This window comes from Melospiza melodia, chromosome 20 (genome assembly GCF_035770615.1).
Source record: "Melospiza melodia melodia isolate bMelMel2 chromosome 20, bMelMel2.pri, whole genome shotgun sequence".
NCBI classification, from domain to species: domain Eukaryota; kingdom Metazoa; phylum Chordata; class Aves; order Passeriformes; family Passerellidae; genus Melospiza; species Melospiza melodia.
In genome coordinates, this window is record NC_086213.1 from 2,648,618 (window position 1) to 2,657,237 (window position 8,620).

Here is an 8,620-nt window from a genome sequence, read left to right on the forward strand (position 1 = left end):
TACTGACAAGCCTAACTGACCAGATGGCTTTGCCAGAACACAACCCAGCCTGAAGTACCAAACCCTTGGCCATGGATCTCCAAAACTGAAAATTTCCACGGGGCTTCTCTGTGCAGCCCCAATTTACTCATCTGTTACGTCCAGGGATGCTCTGCAGCAGGGAGTACACTAACCAAACACCTCCAAACCATGTGATACTCATGCTTGAGTCTGAAGGGATTAAGAGATTCCAGCCCAAAGTAAAAGAAAACAAGCAAGCTATTGTATTGTGCATTAGAACACAACGGTGCCTTGACCATAATCCACCAGCCAAACCTACAAGGAAAGCTGAGCAGACCTCAAAATATTTACCTTGTTCCATCTTCCTCCTTTTTCCTCAGAGAGTTCAGATTTTCCCAAAGTGCAAAAAGGTGCATTCTTTTGGAAGTTACTCAAAGAAAGGTTCACTGAACATAGACAAAGATGATAATTTAATTATAATGGCTATCCAACCAGAATATAATGCCCTGTTCACAGCAAATTCCTGCTACCAGCAGTGAGAGAAAATTAAGAATCTGAATTCTGAAATGTACTCATGACTAGTATGTTCACCAATCAGCACACAATTAAGCATTCCTGTTCTCTAATTGTAAAGATGAACACTTGTTTGATAAGGATTAGTCATTAATTTGATGGAAAGCTTATCCACTCTTAAAAAACCATGCACAGTGTTTAGATGGAAAGAAAAGTTCTGCAGGCAATGGCAGTAAATTTGCAAGTTTACATTAAGTACACTTCACTTGCTTTCAAGCTTCCATTTATTAAAGGAAAATAATCAAAATAATCTAGAAATGCAATCTGCTTAGACATTTTAGTCAGGTTTCTCAGATCAAAAGTTCAACCATGCCTATGCCACACTAAGTATTTGTTCTCAGAAGTGAATAAAAAGGAAAAAAAGAAAATTCAAATATAACAATAAAAAAAATCAAAGCTATCAGGTCAAAACACTTAAAAGAGAGGTGTTTCTACTCTGTCAGAGCACAGCAAGCTGGCTGCAGAGAGTTCAGAGAAATGTCTTCACAATAAATTTCAAGCCAAGCTGCTCTGCGATACGGCAGGTGTGTTTTCTTCTCACTGTCTCTAATTTTGGCTCATCTGTTCTTTGTCAGGAGACAGAGAAGTATTTGAGAAGCCTGAACTCAGAGACCCACAGAACAGCAGAAATCAGCTTTGAAAACAGTGATTTTAGTTGGAGAAGACACCAAAGGCTGGATGCAGGTAAAACTCCAGATTCCAGCTGCAGCACACGCAGCACTGGGTCTGGAGAGGTCTCCAAGCAAAGGTCTCCAGCCCAACCAGGATGCATCAACCAGCACAAGCTTCCAGCAGCTCATCTCTGTGTGCCTGAAGTCTCCATGGCAGCAATCACACACCTGCAGAGAGCACTGGAACAGCAAAGCTCTCCCAGGTACACACTGAGGTCAATTATGGCTCTGAGAGATGAGGTCAGACAGCCACAGCTTCCTCCTGTCCCCATCCACTGCCAGGGACAACAGGGACAGCCAGGCTGCTGTCCCTCCCAGCTATGGCACAGGACATCCCAGAGAAATGCTTCCTACCAACTCCAGGCCTAGAAACACCAAGGGAACTTCCCACCAATTCCTGACCTAATGGCAGCCACCTCCATGAGCAGCCTTGGACTTAAACTCATTCTGAAGGGACGTAGCTGGACTCAAAACTGACTCATTTTGATAGATACATCATGAGAGTGACAGGACAGAGCTAAATGGTGGATCTGCTGCTAGACTGGATCCTTCTGACATCTCCTCTACAACACTGAGGCCTCACTCCAAAAGCACCTGAGGTTACTTTACTCAGGCAGCATCTTGTGCAGGATGTGGAAGGCATTAACACTCCACAGCCACAGTTCCACCAATACAGTTTAAATAAATTATTCTTCATCTCCATGTCCTCACTCTTGTTGTTACAGTCTCTTTTATCCACCCTTCAGTTTCACACAACTCTTCAACTACTACTCCTAGCAACTGAAAAACCAAAAATCAGTATTCTGGTAGTCTAGCCTTGACCCAGACAGTGCTAAACTCTACATGACAGGGAAGATACCCAAGGGAAGATCTGATTTTCCATCTGTTTTCTGAAATCCTGCCACCAGCTGTACAGAAACCCCCAAAAATAAGAATCCTCCGTGCCCAGAACAGTCAAAGCTCAGAGGAGCTGAGGAGTCAGACTCACAGGGCCTGGGAGTCTCATGATGCACAAGAGTCCTGTGTGAGAGGCTCCAGGGTGAGCTGGGGAGATGCCCTGCAGCCAGTCCTGCCTTTGTCTGCTCTCCAAGGACACTCAGGAAGCCAACCAAGTGCATCACAGACTCCATGTCAACCTACCCAGACAGGATTTCTGCCCTCTCCTCCCTCAGGTGCCTGGCAGCAGCTGCCCCCAGGCACTTCCACCAGCAGAAAAAGCAGCATTGGAGAAAACAAGTCTCATTTTGTCAGGAGTCTGCCCTTTCCTGGCTGAGAGAGAAGTCAAAACCTTCCTTTAAAAGTACAGGGAAAAAGGAACTATTTTTATTTGTCCTTTCAGGTAACACCACAGAATTAATGCTTTGATTACAGCCCTGGTTTGCAGTCCCAAACTTGGAGAAGCAAATGAGGCCCACAAAAGGGCAACACAAAACTGTTCCACCAGTGTTTCTATAAATAATGTCTATAGCAGTGCACAAATCTCTGGTATTCGAAAGAAAAACTACAAAGACTTAATTATGGCAATGCAGCAGCCTTCCTCCACAAATTCAACCTGAAGTGTATTACTGCCCCCCATACTGATTGCATGTTCCAGAAACTGAACCTCAGAGTACCAGAACAATCCAAAATACTTAGAGACCATTAGACTTGTATATACAAAAGACTTCATCATACAGACAGGCACCCTAGAGATTTATTTCATGCTACTTTGCTTTCAGAAATCTCAGTTAGAGAAAGATTTATACTCTTTTCACTGGTTTTCCCTGATGAAAATCTTTCTTAAATAGGGTACAAGAGCCTTTGGTAGAAGTCTTAGCCATGGGCTGGTGTGAAGGGAGAAACACATCCAGGAAGCAAAGTTACTAGGACAAGGATGTCCACTTGAAAAGTGGCAGCAGAAATTAGAGTGGGAAAAGTCTTTTTCAATTCTTATCTCAGTAAGGGCTGAAGCAAGCAGGACCTGAGAGGTTAAATCTGGTATATCTGCTAGAGACAGGCCCAGCAAAGAATAACTTCAGTTCTGAGATTAACCCAAGACGAGGTCACTCTGCACGATGCAGGAGATTTTGGAATAAAATGGAAAGGAGGGGAGCACAGAACACACAGCCTGAGATCAACACACACAGGATGGAAAAAGATAGTTAAATATCAAAGTAACAGAACACAAGTCTTTCCCACATGGATATTCACTGCCTTCCAGACCATGTTCTGGAAGCTCTGAGCCTCGTGGCAGCCTTCCCTGCTGTCCAGCCCCAGAAGTTCAAAGCTTTGAACATCCCCTGCTATGGCTCTCCTCTGAAGAACACACCCCAGCCAGGGGCTGCTCTGCTCTGGCTGCCCTTTGGGAAGCCCAGCTCTTCCCAATGGCCAGGAACCAACACCAAGCTTCTGATTTCATTCCAGCTTCAAGCTGATCCCACAGGTGACAGGGTAACTGTCCCAGCCAAGCTCATCTAGCACAAGTCCTAAAGCTTCACCAGATACAGAATCAACTCTGAAGCTGATCCCCTGCATGCTGCAGAATCAGGGGGTGAACAATCAATGCCACAGGAGTCAGGGACTGCAGCAGCCCCATCAGCCCTGGGATGAAGCTCTCTCAGCAAGCCCAGCCCCATTTCCACCGTGGTTTGTCAGCCCAACACAACGAACACAGCAAACAGCCACATGTGCTGAGCAAGGCAAAGAACAACTTGCTTTGCTTGTCACCTCCCAGGGCTCCTCCAAGCCTCAGTTCCTTTGATGTTCTGCCTCCTTCACCTAACACATTGCATTCTGAAGTATTTACCATTCTGTATTTTGGTTCAATTTCTCTTTCAAAAGGGAGTTGATCCTGCTAAGGATCTATCTGCTTGTGTTACTGAGGACACATTTCATTACTGGCATGAGTGGTTATGTACAACCCACCAATGCTGCTTTACAGCTCCTCACTGCATTCCTAATCAAGAGGAAAAATAATGGATTTACTGCTCCAAAATCAACTTCCACTGCAGTCTTGCTCAAGGTAATAATTTTTCAGAAATGGCAATAATTCAATACAGCAGCTTGGATAAGTTTAGCTACAATATCACTGAACAAGGAACAACCAGCTCAAGTCTTCTGAAATCCAGCTCCCCCAAGCAAGGCCAAGAACACCCTATTTAGGAAGTTTTTGTAGAGCCTGGGGTTTCCCCCCTTCCTTGTCAGAGTTTGGAAAAACTCTACCACCACCATGACAGCTATTACAATGCCATTAGCTGCCTCACTCATGCATATACACACACAAATTCCAAAAACACTTCCAGATGGATCTTACCATGGTTGTCTTGTTGTAGTTATTTCAGCATTAATAAAAAGAGGAGGAACAGCACCTCTGAAGGATCCAGCTGCCCCAGAAGCCCTACAGAGCACACATCCAGTCACCAGCTTAACCTGCAGCCACACCACATGCCACAACAACTGCTGCTTTCCAGATTCACCTGAAGAGTCCAAGTCTGAGCAGTTTCAGAAGACAAACCAAAGCCAGGCATCAGCAACTGTGTTTTAGGTGAAGCCTTCACAAACAGTGCTTCCTGCTGGACATCACAGCTCCAGAAACAGCTTTGCTATTTCAACCAACATTCCAGAAAGTCGCCTGTTTGCCCTCCCTCCCTTCCTCCCCAGCTCACTCTGCATGGCTGTGCAGGCCCAAGCCTCACTTGCAGGTGCACACTGGCACTTCCTGAGGGAGAGCAGAGCACCTGAGGCTCAGAGCAGCACAACCTGACACCCTGGAGCACACTGAACGTCAGGGATACCACTGCTTGCAACAAGATCGTGCTGCATTTCTTCCCTGCTACCACAGGCTGGTTCCTCCCTTGAGGGGGAACTCGAGGCCTTCCTTAAGGGATTGCCCCTGCAAACCTACAGCCAGCTGGGGGTCACCTCCCTGACACCACGGCAGAAGCAGGTGAGGGGAACAACAGGCTGGGGACACTCATGCTCCATTTACCCTTCTGAGGGATCAAGTCCATTCTGTCAGTGCTTCTCACGTGCTCAAAGCAAAGGGCCAAAGTTGGGGCTGTTTTGCTAAAGCTGCCCTCCAAATAAGGCCAGCTGACACCAAAGGAGGCCGTGGTTTGTGACCTCTGCCCATCCCACAAGCAGCTGACACGTTTGCAATGCACCCAGCAATGTTTGGGGCTAAGGCATCCAAGGTAGAGGCTGGAAGCAGCAGGAGCTGAGGGCTCCAGCTCTTTGCTGGGCACAGTAAACAGCCCCAGTAAAATGTCAATTTTATTTCCAATTCCTCTATTGCCACTGGCTTCACTTCCAGGTCTCACTCTGTCACTAACTTCACTTTGAGGTCTCTCACACAAACCACTCAGCCACCCTGAAATTTTGAAGCACCATGAAGAAAGAAATACTTGCCTTTAAACAATCCAGTTTTTCACAGGAATTACAGCACAAATGAGCCCTAAGGATATCCCTGAAGTTTTCCTGACAGCACTGGGAAGTTACAGCACCAATACCTAGGAAGGGCTGTAGTTCCAAGACATGAAGCTCATTTCTCAGAGTTTAAAACCCACACGGGACCTCACAGGCAGATCTTTACAGCACCAGCTACTCAGGTGGAGACAAATGCAGAACACTTGCAGTTATTTCTGAGCCAATTCAGCATCTAACAGGTTATTTTGAGAGAAACATGACGTGACTTTGATTCAGCCAGTGAGAGCTACTATGAAACACAGGCATGTTCAAGTATCTGGGGTTTCATTCTGCTTCCCAGGATTTGATAAGCACTAATCTGGCTGTTTGGATCACGTGCTCTGCAGACACCATCCACACCGACTGAAGAGCCCAGTCCTGTTGTATCCATCACAATTCCCAGCAGGAAGGGCCCTCACAGCCCTTTGAGCTGTGCAGGTGAGCAATCTCAGGCTCCATGCTGGAGCCAGCTCCTCCACAGAGACAATTCCTGTCCGTGTCCCAGCAGCCCTGCCAGGCTCCTCCAGCAGCCCAAAGATCCCCTTCTCCCAAGTTACTCCTTTTTTCCAGGTTACTTGCCAGCAAAGCACTGCACAGCCACGTTCCTCCTACTCCTGCAAGCTGACAACACACTTCTCTCCATCATCCTGGCTTGCATGTAGGTGGAATGAGATCTGAGATAAAATATTGTATCCTCTATTTCAGAAGCCTGGGCAGGCTCCATTTCTTTCTCCTCCAGCTGCAGATGGCCATTTTCATGGAAAATAAATAAATAAAATGAAATGAGAGCTTATCAAGCTGACCTATTCCACTTTTGTGGTGTCATTTGTGGGTTGCATGGCTTGTTCCTTGAGCAGGTTAACATTGATATTTTAATAACTGCTAGTGCAGCCAGTTGATGCATTAGACACTAACAGCACCCAGACAGGCACCTACAGCACTGCCAGTGAGAGAATTCAGCCTGGCTCTCCATTTATCATTCCTACAACCTGAAGTGGGACAAGAGCACCTTTCAGTGCAGAGACAGATCACTGCTGGGGCACCTCTGCCCTTCCCCAGGCTCCAAAGCAGGCGCAGAACCTTGTCACTGAAACACTTCAGAACCTCATGCCCCGCCTCCACTTATCTGCACAAAGTTTCAACACTTCCAGCCCAGTATTTCCTGTGCTAGGAAAGAAAGCACCACTTCTATCTCTCAAGCCCACTGTAATCAGTAACAGCTGAAGCAAAGCAGGTATCAGATGTCAGCCTCCTCCCCTCCAGTTTACAAGCACTCCTTCATAAAACCTCCTTCATCTCCACCAAAAAAGTTCATTTCCTAATACCACATGCTTTAGCAGCAGACAAAAGGCATCTCAGCTCTTTATCTGAAGCTCAGAGCATGACAGGTACTACAACAAACCTGTCACGGCTCCTTCGTCACGCTGCCAACCCTTCCCAGCAGACTCACCTTTATAGTATAAATAATATAAATATGCTTTTATATTCACCCAAAAGCCAAGCTGTGCTTCCACTCAGCGCTACCTGACGTGATTCACTAGGCAAGTTCTTTTCTTTTAAAAGAAAGCTTTATTGCACATGGCTACATCACACAAGAAAACAAACAGGTGAAGCACACAGAAAAGTGCCTACAAGACCTGAAGCCTGCAAGAGTTACAAGCTCACACCCAACCTTCTCACAGCAAGGGAAGTGTGCCCAGAAAGGAAAGAAATCAGTTTCCTGTATAAAGTTGTGAAGAAACACCAGGTCCCATCTGCTGATCAAGAAAACATTCTCTAAAAGAGCAAGAGCAGGAACAACTTCAATGCACAAACTTCAACTCCACGTTGGAGGGCAAAGCACTTACCGGGGAAGGGCAACATCTGCTCACATCCCAGCGAAAGAACAGGACTGTTAAAAGGAACACGGGGAAGAGGCGTAATTAAAGCCCCAAAATCATATAAACAAAAAGTCCTAACAAGTCCCACTTAGAAAAGGAACAGCAATTTCGGCCGCACGCACAAGGGCAGCTGAACGCTGCTGACACCACAGCCCCAGCGGCCGGAGCAGGGGCCGGCGGCTGCCAGCGGCACGGGGCGATCCCCGGCCGGGCTCGGCCACCCCAACGGGCCGGGCGGGGGGCGGCAGCGCCGGGCGAGGCCCGCAGGCCTCGGGCAGCAGGAGCCGCCGTGCCCCGGGGAGCCCACCCTGCCCCGGCCGCCCGAACCCGGCACGCAGGGCCCGGCCCGGGGCCGCCCGGCATCGCCGCTCGCCCGGGGACAGAGGCCGCCGCACCGCGGCCGCGGAGCCGGGCCGCCTTCTCCTCCTCCTGCCGGCCGTGCCGAGCGGAGCGGGGCCGAGGGCGCCGTGCCGGCCCCGCCGCCGCCCCTCACCCGCAGCCGAGGGGGCGTGTGCGGCCCTCAGTGACAGCGCGGCCGCGCTCCGCCAGGCCCTGGCGCGGCGGGCCGGCCCTCCCCGCTGCAGGACAAGGGGCACCCCGGCGGGTCCTTACCGCTGGGCAGGGCATGGCGCGGAGCCCCCGCCCGTGCCGGGGCGCGGCGTCCTGCCGGGGCCGGGGTCGCTGCGGGCTCGGGGCCGCCGTCGCCGCCTCACGGACACAACAACATGGCGGCCGCGAGGCCTCCTCCCTCCTCCCCCCGCGGGGCGGGACCGGCGCGCGACGTTCCCGCCCTCCGCCCTGAGGGGAGGGGAGGAACGGGGTGGGGGGGGGAGGCCCCCGGCCCGCGCTGAGGGGACCGCGGGGTCACGGAATCGATCAGGGAATCACGGAATGGAATAGCGGCGCCACCAGGGTTGGGAGATCATCTACTGGTTTGAGAGCATCTACTGGTTTAACTTCGTCTACTGGTTTAGCTTCGTCTCTTCCAACCGTCAGCCCAGCACCGTAACCCCTAAACCACCACCCCACATCACCCAGCGGCAGATGCAGACG

General features: G+C 49.5%; 1 protein-coding gene across 5 annotated transcripts in view; it reads right to left on the bottom strand.

Moving 5' to 3' along the window:
- The window catches only part of MTMR3 (myotubularin related protein 3), a 76,584-nt gene extending 68,339 nt beyond the window's left edge, over nt 1–8,245 (bottom strand). For 3 of the 5 annotated variants that reach the window (XM_063173242.1, XM_063173241.1, XM_063173235.1), the window contains exon 1: nt 8,180–8,245. The gene's annotated coding sequence lies outside the window, so the exon portion shown is untranslated. Of the gene's footprint in view, nt 1–7,534; nt 7,579–8,179 lie in introns of all 5 variants that reach the window. The other 2 variants (XM_063173236.1, XM_063173239.1) reach the window with 2 other exon arrangements.
- Between the last annotated feature and the right edge of the window lie 375 nt (nt 8,246–8,620).